The sequence below is a fragment of the Myotis yumanensis genome, unplaced genomic scaffold, assembly GCF_028538775.1.
Source record: "Myotis yumanensis isolate MYYU_CA2020_CCGP unplaced genomic scaffold, mMyoYum1.0.hap1 SCAF_8, whole genome shotgun sequence".
Lineage (NCBI taxonomy): Eukaryota > Metazoa > Chordata > Mammalia > Chiroptera > Vespertilionidae > Myotis > Myotis yumanensis.
This window is the reverse complement of record NW_027223759.1, coordinates 86,514,457-86,530,253: the sequence shown is the minus strand read 5'-3', so window position 1 is coordinate 86,530,253 and position 15,797 is coordinate 86,514,457. Positions and strand designations below refer to the sequence as shown.

General features: G+C 41.4%; 1 protein-coding gene across 2 annotated transcripts in view; it reads left to right on the top strand.

The window, feature by feature from the left end:
• CLASP1 (cytoplasmic linker associated protein 1) overlaps positions 1 to 15,797 on the top strand; it is a 270,250-nt gene that overhangs the window by 12,475 nt on the left and 241,978 nt on the right. The window lies entirely within an intron of this gene.

Below are 15,797 nucleotides of genomic sequence, written 5' to 3'. Positions count from 1 at the left end.
GTTTCCCCAGTGGCTGTATCATTTTACACTCCCAGCAGCACCATGTGAAGGTTTCAGTTTCTCTACATCCTTGCCAACACTTGTTATTTACTTTCTTTCTTTTGCCTTTTTTAAAATTTAAAGCCATCCTAGTAAGTGTGAAGTAGTATCTCATTGTGGTTTTGATTTGTATTTTCCTAATGATTAAGTAGTTGAGCATCTTTTCATGTATTTATTGGCCATTTGTATATTCTTCTTAAAAATACATATTTTTATTGATTTCAGAGAGGATGGGAGAGGGAGAGAGACATAGAAACATCAATGATGAGAGAATGATCGATTGGCTGCCTCCTGCATGTGCCCTGACCGGGAATTGAACCGTGACCTCTTGGTTCATAAGTCGATGCTCAACCATTGAGCAACACTGGCTGGGTCATTGTATATTCTTATTTGGAGAACTATCTATTCAAGGTCTTTGCCCATTTTTAAATTGGATAGTGTGTCTTTCTGTTGTTGAGTTTTACAAATTCTTAAATATTCTGGATATTAAACCCTTGTCAGATACATGATTTGCAAATACTTTTCTCCAGTTATTCTGTAGGTTGTCTTTTCACTTTCTTTATAATGTCCTTTGAGAAACAAAAATTTTTAATTTTGATGAAGTCCAATTAATCTGTTTTTTGTTTGTTTGTTTCTTTTTGCTACGCCCACTTTTGGTATCATATCTAAGAATCTGTTGCCAAATACAGGGTCATAAAGATTTATTCCTATGTTTTCTTTGAGTTTTATAGTTTTAGCTCTTATATTTAGGTTATTGATTCATTTTGAGTTAATTTTTGTATATGGTGTGAAGTTGGGATCCAACTTCATTGTTTTGCATGTTGATTCCAGTTGTTCCAGCACCATTTGTTGAAGACTGATATAACTTCTTTTTTTGTTTTTTACACCAAGCAACCTACAGGGCTGCTTCTTCTGATATAACTTTTTATTCACTTATTTTCTGTATCACTTACTGGTGTTTATATTTTGCTTTGAGTTTTTTTACTTTACTACTTACTCTCCTCAACTGAACCCCTCCTTTGCCCTGCTGTCTTTCTTTAAAGGAGGATACATGGATATTTTGTGTGTATTACAGCTTTGCTGCTTGACATGTAATAGAGACACTAACAAGTCTGAGTTCCTTCCCTTTCATTCAGTTTTGTGTTCTTACTTTTGCGATGTTTGTTTTCCAGAATAGATTGTAAGGACCTTCAAGATAAGTTTGTATTATATTTCTTTGTTTTCCATTTTCCAATTCTTTCTTGTCCCCCCATCACTCTGGTGCCCAGTCTAGTATCGTGCAAGTCATGTGCTTAACTTTTATTGACTGAATTATGAAGCTAAAATACTATTTTGAGTTTGTGCAATGTATAATATACAGATGATGTATTATCGAATTGCACACCTGAAATCTGGGCAATTTTATTTTATTATTTTATAGTTTTTATTTATTTTTAATCCTCACCCGAGGATACTTTTTCATTGATTTTCAGAAAGCGTGGAAGAGAGAGAGACAAAGACAGAGAGAGAGAGAGATATTGATGTGGGAGAAACACATCGATTGGTTGCCTCCCGTATGTGCCCCGACCAGGGCCCCGGACTGGGGTGGAGCCTACAACCAAAGTATGTGCCCTTGACGGTAATTGAACTGGGACCCTCTGGTCTGCAGTCTGATGCTCTATCCACTGAGCCAAACTGGCTAGGGCTAATTTTATTTAAAGAACCCCCACATTATTTTGAGTTTGTGCAATGAATGTGTATTATTTTTCTGACATAAAATTAAAAATCATTAGGAATTCTCCTTTTGCCTAGAAATCCCACAAGTTAACTAGTGAAGAAGTATCTGGATTTCTGTCTGGATCTGTATTGTCAGGTTGTCCTTCATCACACTCTTTAGTGCTTAGTGGGGTCTAATGTTACGTGTCCTAAGTGATCGCCCTCGGGAGTGCATTTTGTCATCTCCATCCTGATGTCAGTGCAGGGGAGGCTCAGCTTGAAGGTTGGCCCTCGGTGTTTCATGTTCCAGTAGGTTTTACTCCTAAGTAGGCATTTCTTTGTATGTTGTTATATAAGCACTTTTATCATATGAAATACTGGTTATTCATCCATTGCTTTTTTTAGTAGGTCATTATTATTAATAGTGAAAACAAAGAATTATTTTATTATTTTATTTTCTAGTTCCATGCAACGTAAGAATATCAGAGAGGCCAGAGCAAATCCAGTATTTTATTTAGAAAGACCTAGATAATATTATCAATCCTCACATTTGGGAAAATGACAAAAGGACCTGAGTTAAAAATTTTGAAAAACTTTATAAAATACTGATTATTAATCTTGTAAGGAAATGTTCTGCCTAATGCTGATTGAATTTATCTATTGGTAGTAATTGGCATGCCAAGTAGATTTCCTGTGGTCTGTGACTATGTTTTAAAAGTAAACATGATGGAAAAAGCTTTTAATTACTTGGAAATTTTCAAAAGAATACTGTTTGGACAAAGTAACAGTATTTAGATAAATTGTATAGTAATGATTTTTCGGAAACATGAAAGAATGACCAAGCTCGAACAGGGGTCCTCAAACTACAGCCCGCAGGCCACATGCAAATACAAATATTGTATTTGTTCCCGTTTGTTTTTTTACTTCAAAATAAGATATGTACAGTGTGCATAGGAATTTGTTCATAGTTTTTTTAAACTATAGTCTGGCCCTCCAACGGTCTGAGGGACAGTGAACTGGCCCCCTGTTTAAGAAGTTTGAGGACCCCTGCTCTGGAAGGTAAGGAACATCTCCTAACCATTTAATTGTAGACCTCTTGGGGTGGAATGTGGTGAGTGGATGGGATGCCGAAAGGCTGCACATAAGATGTTAATGAGAAATGGCCCAAAACACAGTCTTAATATGTTAAGTGCCATGTTAGTCACCAGTGACTGACACTATACTTTCCGTCTGGACCGGTCAGTCACTGGTGCCGCCAGCATATTGGTGAAATCGGATATCACGGGCTAAATGGAAAGGAAGACAAAACAGTCTTGGCGCTTAATGTGTTAAGAAAACTGTTGCTATTTATCTATTTACTAGAGGCCTGGTGCACGAAAATTGTGCATGGGTGGGGTCCCTAGGCCACCATGTGGTTCCCTGCCTTCCTCCTCCACCTTCCCTCGCCGCCGTTCCGCGGGCCGATCGGGGCCTGCTGGCCGGGGGGAGGGATAGGACACAGGAGGTTGACCGCCAGCCCCAAGGAGAGAGCTGGCTCTTGGTCCCCTGGGAAAGGGGTCATGTCCGCCACCACCCACCCCCGGTTCCCTGTCCCAGCCAGGGCCTGCCGGCCGCGGGGAGAGACTACAGGAAATTGGCCAGCTTGGGGCGGGGGGGGGGGTGCGGGGGGGGGGGGGTAGGGGTTGGCTGTGGGAGCGCACTGACCACCACGGGGCAGCTCCTGCATTGAGTGTCTGCCCCCTGGTGGTCAGTGCACATCATAGTGACCAGTCATTCTGGTTGTTTGGTCGTAACAGTTGCTTAGGCTTTTATAAATAGAGATTTATTTACTAGAGGCCCGATGCACGAAATTCGTGCAAGAGTAGGCCTTCCTTCCCCTGGCTGCCAGCACCAGCTTCCCTCCGGCACCCAGGACCCGGGCTTCCCTCACAGCCCCAGCTTTGTCAGGAAGGACGTCTGGTATGCTTTTATTATTATAGATATTGTTGCCATGTAAATAAGAGAGCCTAGAGTACATCCTGGGAAGACAGAAGAGGATGGGTTCCTAATCTGGGGGTGGGAGAGAGATGTACCCCCTTTTTATTTTGTCCTGAGGGATATGAGGTCCTGAACCAGGTACACACTCACCTGGTTGGCCATGCTGGGGGCTGCTTGTTGCCTTCTTTATATGCTGGCTAGGCATCTAGCTTGTGACCATGGGACCAGGAGCCTGACTCTTGGCTCTATGACTGCCATGGTCTAATTTTGTGAAGTGGCCACAGACAAGAGCCAAGAAAGCACTGCTCTTGCTGAGAGAAGGCTGTTTGAAAGTGACATCTTGCAGAGGACCCTAGGTCTTGGGAAAATCAGGACTCATTTTTTTTTTCTTTTTTAAATTAAATCAAATCTTTATTGTTCAGATTATTACAGTTGTTCCTCTTTTTTCCCCCCCATAGCTCCCCTCCACCCGGTTCCCCCACCTCACCCTCTGCCCTTACCCGCCCCTACTGTCCTCATCCATAGATGTATGATTTTTGTCCAATCTCTTCCTGCACTCCCACACCCGTTCCCCCCCCGAGAATTGTCAGTCCACTCCCTTTCTATGCGCCTGATTCTATTATATTCACCAGTTTATTCTGTTCATCAGATTTTTTATTCACTTGATTTTTAGATTCACTTGTTGATAGATATGTACTTGTTCATAATTTTTATCTTTACCTTTTTCTTCGTCTTCCTCTTCTTCTTCTTTTTTTTAAAAAAATATTTTATTGATTTTCCACAGAGAGGAAGGGAGAGAGACAGAGAGTTAGAAACATCGATGAGAGAGAAACATCGATCAGCCGCCTCCTGCACATCCCCCACTGGGGATGTGCCCGAAACTCAGGTACATGCCCTTGACCGTAATCGAACCCTAGACCTCTAGTCCACAGGCCGACGCTCTATCCACTGAGCCAAACCGGTTTTGGCTTCTTCCTCTTCTTAAAGAATACCTTTCAGCATTTCATATAATACTGATTTAGTGGTGATGAACTCCTTTAGCTTTTTCTTATCTGTGAAGCTCTTTATCTGACCTTCAATTCTGAATGATAGCTTTGCTGGGTAAAGTAATCTTGGTTGTAGATTCTTGCTACTCATCACTTTGAATATTTCTTGCCACTCCCTTCTGGCCTGCATAGTTTTTGTTGAGAAATCAGCTGACAGTCGTATGGGTATTCCCTTGTAGGTAACTGACTGTTTTTCTCTTGCTGCTTTTAAGATTCTCTCTTTGTCTTTTGCTCTTGGCGTTTTAATTATGATGTGTCTTGGTGTGGTCCTTTTTGGATTCCTTTTGTTTGGGGTTCTCTGTGCTTCCTGGACTTGTAAGTCTATTTCTTTCACCAGGTAGGGGAATTTTTCTGTCATTATTTCTTCAAATAGGTTTTCCATATCTTGCTCTCTCTCTTCTTCTGGTACCCCTATAATTCGGATGTTGGTACGCTTGAAGTTGTCCCAGAGCTTCCTTGCACTATCTTCATATTTTTGGATTCTTTTTTCTTTTCCGGTTGGGTGTTTTTTACTTCTTCGTATTTCAAATCTTTGACTTGATTCTTGGGATCCCCTAGTCTGCTGTTGGATCTCTGTATAATATCCCTTATTTCAGTCAGTGTATGCTTAATTTCTAGTTGGTCCTTTTTCATATCCTCGAGGGTCTCACTAGATTTCTTGAGGGTCTCACTAAATTTATCGGTGGTTTCTAGAAAATTCTTGAAAAACCTTATAACCGTGGTTTTGAACTCTATATCCAGTAGTTTGCTTTCCTCCATTTCTGTCATTTGTGACCTTTTTCTTTGTCTCCGAATTTTGGCTGCTTCCCTGGGTTGGTAGAATGGCTTTCTGTGCTAGGTGTCCTATAGGGCCCAGTAGCTCAGCCTCCCCAATTACCTGAGGTGGACACTCTTGGTGCACCCCTTTGTGGGCTTTGTGCACAGTCTTGTTGTATTTAAGCCTTGATTGTGGTTGGTATCACTGGGAGGAATTGACCTCTAGGCCAATTGGCTGTGAGAATCAGCTGTGTCTATGGTGGAAGAACTTCTGTGCTGGAGACACCCTTCTGGGGCAAGACTTGCTTCAGTGGGGCTTTGGTGCTCACTGAGTCTGCCCCCTGAGTGTGTCCCTTATGGATCTGAGGAGTTGTAATCTGTATGGTCCCACTCTGACCACTGGGTACACTGGCTCTTGGATCTAAGGAGGTGCTAATTTAGCCTCTGCCTGAGGTTACCCAGCAGGAGCTATGGAGAGATCTGCAGATTCCTTTTCTTTGTTTGGGATATGGAGGTGCCTAGATGAGGCCCAGCTGTGAAGCAATGCAAGCTGTTGTGGGGCCTTGGGCCTTCTTTTGGATGTTCTGGGTCTCTCTGACCCAGCTGCAGTTTGTTAGGTAATATTAGATTGCAAAGGGCCAGGCCATTCATATGCAAAAGCCTCTGCACACAGCTTGGGTGGGGCAGGGTCTCAGGGAATCAACAGGGCGGAGCAAACAGCTATGGCTGATCCTCAGTCCTGCCCTAGGAAACCCCGGGTCTCAGTGTCCTGTGGTAATCGCTGCCAGCACCTCTGAGAGAAAGCCGCCCTCGAGTTCCACCCGCTGCCAGACAGTCCAGGTTCTCCCCGTATGAGTCTGGGTCCCCAGAGACTCGCCCGGAACTGGAGCTCAGAGCAGTGGGGAGCTTGTCTCCCTCCCGATTGAAAAAGACAACCATGTCCTCAGTTGCCAGCCCTTTCCGAGTGCGCGCCTCTGTATCTCTGCACTTTACTTCCGCACCTCCTCTGAGTCTCTGTGCTTTTCTCTTTCCTTCTAGTTGTAGAATTTCCACTCAGCCAGCCTTCCTGTGGTTCTGGATGATGTCCGTTTTGTCTTTTAGTTGTATTTTTGAAGTGGTTGTGCGAGGCAGCAATTTCAGGTGTGTACCTATGCCGCCATCTTGGTTTCTCCTCATTTTTTTTTTAAAAGATACTTAGGGGCCCTGGCTGTGTGGGTTAGTTGGTTGGAGCGTTGTCCCATACACCAAAAGGTTGCTTGTTCGCTTCCTGGTAAGGACACATACCTAGGTTTCGGGTTTGGTCCCTAGTTGGGGTGTGTAGGGAGGCAACCAGTCGATTTTTCTCACATTCTCTCTCTCCCTTCCTCTCTCTGAACATGTCCTCAGGTGAGGATTGAAAAAAAAAAAAGGATACCTAGGAGATATTCTTATGTCCCTTTTTATTATGAGCAAGTTTGAATCTCTTGTAGTTGTATAAGAAGATTCTTTTCATCTTGTTTAGACTACTTAGAAAGGAAAAGAACTGTTAGTTAAATGCATTAATTTTTTAAAGATGTAAAATATTAGTTTTGTACAGATAATACATACACATGATTTAAAATTTAAGTTTTCCTCCTGTCCTATCTGCCACTACCCAGTAGACTCCAATGTTATTAATTACATGTATGAAAAAAATGCATATATGTACACATACCTATCTTCCCTCCCCTGCCCTATTTTTGTACAGGTGTTAGCCTATTACAGACTACCCTGCATTTTTCTTTTTTTCCCTTTTCCCCCTAATGTATCTTGGAAGTCATTTATGTAAGCATTTAAAGGCTTCCTCATTTTTTTTTCATTGAGTAGTATAGCTGAATAGTTTGGCATTGTGTGACATACCATAATTTACTTAGCCCCCTAATGAGGAACATTTAGTTCTTTCTAGTCTTCTGAGTTTATAAACAATGCTACAAAGAATAATTCTATAATAATTGATTTTGCCCACATACGAACATATAAATTCCCATAAGTTGGTAGTTTGGGTTTGAAAGTTATATGCCTTTAAAATTTTTGAGAGTTATTGCTAAATTATTCACCCTAGTGTGTTTTTTAAAAAAAAATTTTTAAGCCCTAGCCGGCTTGGCTCCGTGGATAAAGCGTCAGCCTGCGGACTGAAGGGTCCCAGGTTCGATTCCAGCCAAGGGCACATGCCTGGGTTGCAGGCTCAATCCCCAGTAGGGGGCGTGCAGGAGGCAGCTGATCAATGCTTCTCTCTCATCATTGATGTTTCTATCTCTTCTTCTCCCTTCCTCTCTGAAACCAATAAAGAAATATATTTAAAAAAAAATTTTTTTAAAAAAACATATTTGTATTGATTTCAGAGAGGAAGGGGGAAGGAGAGAGAAATATCAATGATGAGAGAGAATCACTGATCAGCTGTCTCCTGCACGCCCCCTACTGGGGATCAAGCCTGAAACCCGGGCATGTTCCCTGACTGGGAATTGAGTTGATGCTCAACCACTGAGCACACTGGCTGGGCTGAAGTAATCTTTTCTTTGTCATTGCTCAGTTGGTTTTCTAAGCTATTGTTGGAAGCTAAGCCTAGTAAGATCCGATTTGTCAGTGAATAAATGAATCCCTGAAGCCTCCTTTCAGGTCTCTTTCCTCAGCAAGCACAGGACTCCCTTACATTGAAGGTTCCGTGACTGTGTAGGTTTCCCAAGTCCACCTGATTCTGTGTTCTCGGTATGACTCTTGCTGGGAGCAAGGATTGGAAGCCAGGGAAATGATTTGGAGGGTGAGAGACCAAAGCATGTGTAATCATGACATCGCACACCTCAGGCAGTGTTGCTGTAACAGTTGTTTCACTCTTTGTAGTCTTTCCTTACTCCCTGCTTACTAAGGAGTCATCAGAAAAGTAGACAGTCTTACAGGAAAGTGCCTTGATATTGTGTTGGAATAGATTGTTCACTTGTCTTTTTCTCCCCAGTGAACCAGGAGCTCACTGAAGGCCATGCCTGGCAGGTTGGCTGCCACATTCGCTATTCAGTGAACTTAGGAAGCCAGTTCATTGACAAGAGCCCATCCACATCATGTGTATCTTTTCACTTTTTCTTCTTTGATTTTGGAATAATTTTAGATTCACACGTAGTTACAAAAATAGTACAGAGAGTTTCTGTTACCTTCCCTCAGTTTCCCCATGGTTATGTGCTACCTTTTTCTCTCTTTCTTTTTCTGGTTTTGATCATGCCTTTGGCTTGCCATTGACATCTGAACTACACATTGCTGATACGTTCCAAGGGTTACTTGTGCTGCTGCGTGTATGATTCTTTCTCTTCCTTTGTTCTCTATGGGCACTTGCTTAGTATGTGGTGCTGGGCCAGGTGCTAGTTGCTCCTCTCTGTTCAGGCTCTTATTTAGGAACAGGAAGTATGGTGGACTATTTCTAAATTACATATCCGTATTCATGTCTACAATACTTTGAGACCCATACCCATTGTTGGAGGGAAGCGGCAGCTATGACTTGGTGGAAAGAGCCCTGGGTTTGGAGTTAGAAGCCCAGTTCAAATCCTGATTCTGTTTCCTACTTGCTGTGTGATCCTGGAAGCCATGTTGCTTCTGAATCTGTTCCTCTTCTGTAAATGGGTGTGATAATAATACTCTTGCAGAGGCTTCAGTGGGGGGAGGAAAAGAAAGTATCATTTGTATAATCCTTTAGTGAATTGGAAATTGTTTCAAATGTTATGTAGCTCTGCTTATTTTACTTACTAATTTTTGCTATGCTTAGTTTAATTGTTAAAATGAAAGCCAAATTTTAAACTATTGCTCACTACTTCTTTATAGCTTGACTTAGCTTGCCTTTTACTCAGTAACAGAGAAAAACTCTCTGCTTTTATATCCCAAGCCTTACATCTTCTGCCTTCACATTAAATAACAAGTACTTAATAGGGTTTTCTTTTTGTCAACTGGTTGTAACCTGCTCCCTTGGGAAATTTGGGATGGTCATGTCAGCTGTTCTGCTATCAAGTGACATATCAAATGCTCTCCTCTCTTCTTATTCACCTAATCTGGGGATTTCATGTTCCAGAAACCTCTTAGAAAATCGTAGATGATCTTTTTAGCTTACCTTTTAAACAGGTGTCACTCTTAGAAACCAATTCTTAAAATGGTGCTAGAAACTAACATTTTTATTTTTAAAGAAGACTTGATTTTTATATATAAATGAAATAAGTAGTCAGCATAAAAAGTGGGGGGAAAACATGAAAAATTTAAGATTTAGATAGTTGACATTTTTAAAAATATGGTCTAGATGCAGACACATGCTTTTATTTTCTATTTTTTAAAGATTTATATGTATATATATATTTTAATATATTTGTATTGATTTCAGAGAGGAAGGGAAAGGGTGAAAGAGATAGAAAAATCAATGATGAGAGTAGAATACCCATTGTTCTCAAGTGCATGGGGGACATTCCCAAGGATAGATCATACATTATGCCATAAAACAGGACTCACTACATTTAAACAATTAAATGGGCATTATACAAAGTATATTCTCTGACCACAATGGAATGAAATTAGATATCAATAACAGTGGGAAATTTGGGAAACTCACAGATATGTGGTAATTAAACAATATACTAAGTCACCAGTGGGTAAAGAAGAAATCACAAGGAAAAGAAGAAAATATTCGGAGGTGATTAATAAAAACATACAACAACCAACATACCATGTGATAAAGGTAGCACAACAGTGTGAATGTACTTAATGTCAATAAACTTTACACTTAGAAGTGGTTAAAATAGTAAATTAATGTATGTTTTACCACAATTAAAAGAAAGCTGCCACTCATTCAGTGTTCAACAATAAATGTTCATTGAGTACCTATTATGCTTCATGCAGAAAAAAATCATACCATAACTTTAAGGTAATTAGTAAAAGCATTGCTTGGAAATTTATAGGAGGAAACACCTATAAAAAAAGAGAAAGATCTTAAGTCAGTAAACAATGTCAGAAACTAGTAAGAGAAGAACAAACTATAGCAAAGGAGCAAATGCACGCTCAGGAGGAGGAAGTGCTCCCCATTTCTCCTTGAGGCTGCCTTTACTCTGCTTCCAAAACCACATAGATGATGCGGGTATTCTGGCCTGGAATGCGCGGTGTTCCCCTGGGCAGGATGGCTTTTCTCGGGCTCTTTGTCGTCGGAGTCGAAGAATGAAAGAAACCGCAGACAGAAGATCGTATAGTAAAGGTGGAAATTTATTGAAGAACAAGCACAGACTCCCACGTCGGGAGGGGGAAAGGGTCCCACTGAGTCCCTTTTCCCTACAGTTTTTAAAGGCTGCAGATCTTTTGTTCCTTGATAATCCCCTCTGATTGGTCGCTATTCCCCTTTGATTTGGCCACTGAAGTACCTCCTGAGCTCAAAGGTCTAACTTCAAAAGGGACATGTGAGGCCCTCCTTGTTATCTTATTCCCTGGTCTTCTTCCCTTTATTCTGTAAATGTGTACCTTTTGCTACTCCCAGTTCCCTTATCTTATGGAAATGTATCTGTTGCCTCTCCCAACTCCCTTGTCTTATAGAAATGTAACCTCTGCCTCCCTCAACTCCCTTGTTTTACGGAAATGTAACTTTTTGCAGCTCGGTAGCCTGTGCTTTTTCTATGGACCCCCTTAATTTGAAAAATTCCCTAAACCTGCCTATTTCACCCATAAAAATTCCTATTTCATAGAGATATCACAAGCAAATTACAGACCAGTATCTTTTATGAATATAGATGCAAAAAAATTCTCAACAGAATACTGGCAAATTGAATCTAGCATCACATTACATTTATACACCGGTCAAATAGGATTTATCCCAGGAATGGAAGTGTTAATGTAAAAAAACCATTGAAACCTGTAAAGAATTTTTGTGAGTTTATTTGAGCCAAACTGTTGACATATGCCGGGAAGCAGAACCTCAGTGAATTGAGATAATGCTCTGGAGAATGGCGGGTTACATCTGTATTTATACATTGCAATCAAAGGAGGGACGTAGGTGGGTTACATGAAATCCATTAGTGATAGACCAGAGAGGCGGGAGAAACCCCTGGGATTGGATAAAAAGTAAAATGATAGACACATACTTAGGTGGGCACAGGCACAATTAACATGATAATGAAGGAATTTGTAGTATCTGTCCTGGTGCCCAGCACATTAGGTTGTGCCCCCAAGGGGTCCAGAAAAAGGGAAGTTAGAAGTTACCCAGACATTTCAAGGGTATGTTATCATAGATGCAAAGAGACAGATAGGTTCAGTTAAGGTAAAGGTTGACCTTGTCAGTGAAGTTATCAGCCTAGGACGTAACTACCCACCATCACTGCTTTTAGTTAAAGTTTCATTTCAGACAGTCCTTTGTGGTGACTTTAGGTCTCTGAGTTTGCAAGACTGCCATGCAGGCCTCCCCTGAGCGCGTCAGGTTAGCATATGGCCCCTTTTGTCCACACAAGCTTGGATTAATATCTGAAAATTCATGTAGTACAACATATTAATAGAATAAAGAAAACCATATTATGTTTTTAATAGCTGTTAAGAAAAGCATTTGACAAAATCCAATATCATTGCCCTAGCTAGTTTGGCTCAGTGGATAGAGCGTCGGTCTGCAGACTGAAGGTTCGCTGGTTTGATTCTGGTCAAGGGCATATGCCTGGGTTGCAGGCTTGATTCTCCAGCCCCAGTCGGGATGCGTGCGGGAGGCAACCAGTTAATGTGTTTCTCTTATATCGATGTTTCTCTCTGTCTTTCCCTCTCCCTTCCACTCTCTAAAAATCAATGGAAAAATATCCTTGGGTAAGGATTAACAACAAAATCCAATATTATGTGATAAAAATACTCAACAAACTAGGAATAGAAGGAAACTTTATCAGTGTGATACAGGCCACTGTGAAAACCAACTCATGTCATACTTGGTGATAAAAGAATGTATACATTCTTCCCAAGATCAGGAACAAGACAAGGATTTTCTTAAAAAATTAAATTTATTGGGGTGCACTCAGGAAAATCAGAGGAGATAGGGAGGTGGGTGGTTGCATATGTACCTGGTGAAAGCCAGGGATGTATCTGCCTGGTCGCATCTTTGACATTCCTGGCTGAATTCCTTTAGGCAGCATTTTTTATTTCTTTCTCTGCCATCTACACAACACCTCTACAACCATCTGGTTTAGGACTTGTCCCAGTACTATTGCAACTGTTTGCATTTTGGTTTCTTTCCAGGCAACCACCTCCTTTGGGACCTTGACCAAGTCTTACATTCTGTGACTTCCAGTAGTTAGCATAGTGTATACATAACTTGGCACAGAGTAAATGTTTGTTGACTGAGTGAATGTGTGAGCTTGAAAGTGATTGGAGCTGTGGGAGGGAGGAGAAGGAGAGGGAAAGAACAGAAGTATCAGGTAGAATAAGAACAGAGACTTATTGCTGGCAGGGCAAGGCAGTGTCTTTTTAAAATTTCAGACCGTATTATAATTATAAAAATCATTGTAATGTGGAGAGTCTTATTGATAGAAACACACCACTTTTGACTTAGTGTGACTAAATTCTGCTAATTTCTGGCTTCCAAAGTTGGCTATTAATGTATTATGCCTGCCTTCTTCTTAATTTCTAGGGAGATATATTTTTTTTATATTTTATTGATTTTTCACAGAGAGGAAGGGAGAGAGATAGAGAGTTAGAAACATCGATGAGAGAGAAACATCGATCAGCTGCCTCCTGCACATCTCCCACTGGGGATGTGCCCGCAACCCAGGCACATGCCCTTGGCCGGAATCGAACCAGGGACCTTTCAGTCCGCAGGCCAACGCTCTATCCACTGAGTCAAACCGGTTTCGGCTCTAGGAAGATTTTTGATGTAGTCATTGATTAACTGGTGCTGGTAATTTAAATTGTACTTCTTGTAAATATGTTTTTATTGATTTCAGAGAGGAAGGGAGGAGAGAAGGGTAGAAACATCAGTGATGAGAGAGAATCATTGATTGGCTGTCTCCTGCACGACCCCTACTGGGGATCAAGCCAGCAGCCTGGGCATGTTTTCTGACTGGGAATCAAACTGTGACTTCCTGGTTCATGGGTTGACGCTCAACGAACTGCGCCACACTGGCTGGGCTAAATTGTACTTCTTGATACCATGATATAGAATATTATTTTACTTAAGCTTCATAAGTGCTTTATTTTTTATTGGTTCTTGTTTTTGTGAACTCATAGTTGTTGGAGTCAATTCAGTGCCAACAGGAATCCCCTATTTGGAGTGTCATTACACTGGTCTGCTCTGGCCTTTGTTGGTCAGCTCTGTTCTGTTCCCAGGAGCATTCTTGGCAGGTGGGTGGTGATGATAGGAAAGTGGGAGGGGAGAGTAGTCTTCTCAAAGCCAGAGTGGGGCTGGCTTATATAGACAGAAGACACCCCCCTCCCCCATCCCTGACTGGTTTGTCTTCATGCAAATGAGGAATCTCAATCCTCATAATTTGATTGGGGGTCCAAGAGGCACTGGCTTGATTGATCAGAAGAGAGCCGCTCTGGTTGGTTGGAGCTATGAAGCTCCGATTGGATGGGGAAAGCCTCAGTCCTATTGGTTGAAGTAGGATTCCAGGAACTCCTTTATAAAGGCTGGTGTAGGAAGCCACCCATTGTCTTCACTTTCAGAGAAGTGTAAACAAGGAACCTGGGAGCTGGTGAACCTTGAGCCCTGGCAAGGGCCAGAGCTATGCACCGATTGTTTAGTCGAGACAATGGTGGCTCAAGCAATTTCCTGACCAAATAGTCTCAGAGTAAATCTTTACTAATATTTACTGACCTTTAAGATAGTCTGTCTGTTATTGGAATTGCCTAAGGGCTAGATATGTATCCAAAATTGAATAAAAGGTTGGCAAGGCCTTGCGTTGGACTTCCCGCCTGGCCCCCCATATTTCCAAATTATTATTTCCTGTCTGGTCTCTGTCATTTGCGTGCAGCCCTTCTCCAGATCCCGAATCCTGAACCATGCGGGACATGGCTCACACAGGCTGGCACAGTGCAGGCAGGCAGCTTAGTATAGAGGCCTGTAGTTCAGTGCAGGCTTGTCTCTGAAGTATAGTTGCATGAAAGGTTCCTGTGTAGAAATGGCTGCTAGGCTCTATTTTTCTTTTCTTAAAAGGTAGCCACCAGAGCTCTTTTTGGTAGGGTCTTCTTTCTCAGGGTTCTCATTTTAATCCCCTACTTCTCATGTTCCACGTACTACGTATAGCTCTTTAACATTTTCATTATGTCTGACTTCTCCATAATTTCTAGGGAGATTTTTGATGTAGTCATTGATTAACTGGTGCTGGTAGTTTAAATTGTACTTCTTGTAAATATGTTTTTATTGATTTTAGAGAGGAAGAGAGAGGGAGAGAGAGATAGCAACATCATTGATGAGAGAGAATCATTGATCGGCTGCCTCCTGCATGCCCCATACTGGGGATTGAGCCCACAACCTGGGCATGTGCCCTGACCGGGAATTGAACCATGACCTTCTGGTTCATAGGTCGACACTCAACCGCTGAGCCACACCGGCCGGGCAACATTTTCATTTTTATTGAGTGCCCATGCTTTGGACTTCAATGAGGCGGTAGTAGAGTGATGTAGAATTGTGGAAAGAATACAAACTTGGGGGCAGGTTGATCTGGTTTTTAATAACTGCCTGATAATAACTAGCTTTAAAACCCTGGGTAGTGTTCTTTTTAAAACCTAACCTTTCTCAGGTTTATTTCCTTATGTTCAAAGTAGGAGTGCTAATGCCTCCTTATCTCACTGGTATCTTATTGTCTCTGCCTTACCACACTTCTTCCCTCAATCGTTCACAAGGTCCCACCTCCCTCGTTAAGTGCCATTAATTAATGGGTGCACATTCTATCCACATTTTAAGACAGAGTTCAAACTGAGTCTTGTTTACTGGTATATAGTTTTGACTTGGTCATTCCAGATCTTCTTGATCCATCCCTTCTCCTATATGACCACAGTATGTACTTAATACCCCTTATTAGGCAGGTGCAACATTCTTCCTGTGGAATCGGCAACCTATGTTTGTGTTGAGTTCATATATGACAACCTTTCTGTATGTTGTCTCCAAGTAAGTTGGAAGCACTTTCACGTTAAGTCATAGACTATAGTTACTTCTTTAAAACTTTTTTTTTTTTCTTTTAATAATGGGTCTGAACATTCTGTGACAGATTTTTGGTCAAGTTGTTTTAATTAAAAAGTACTGATTTTAAAAACTAATAACTTAAAAACTGCCACACACACAGAAGAACC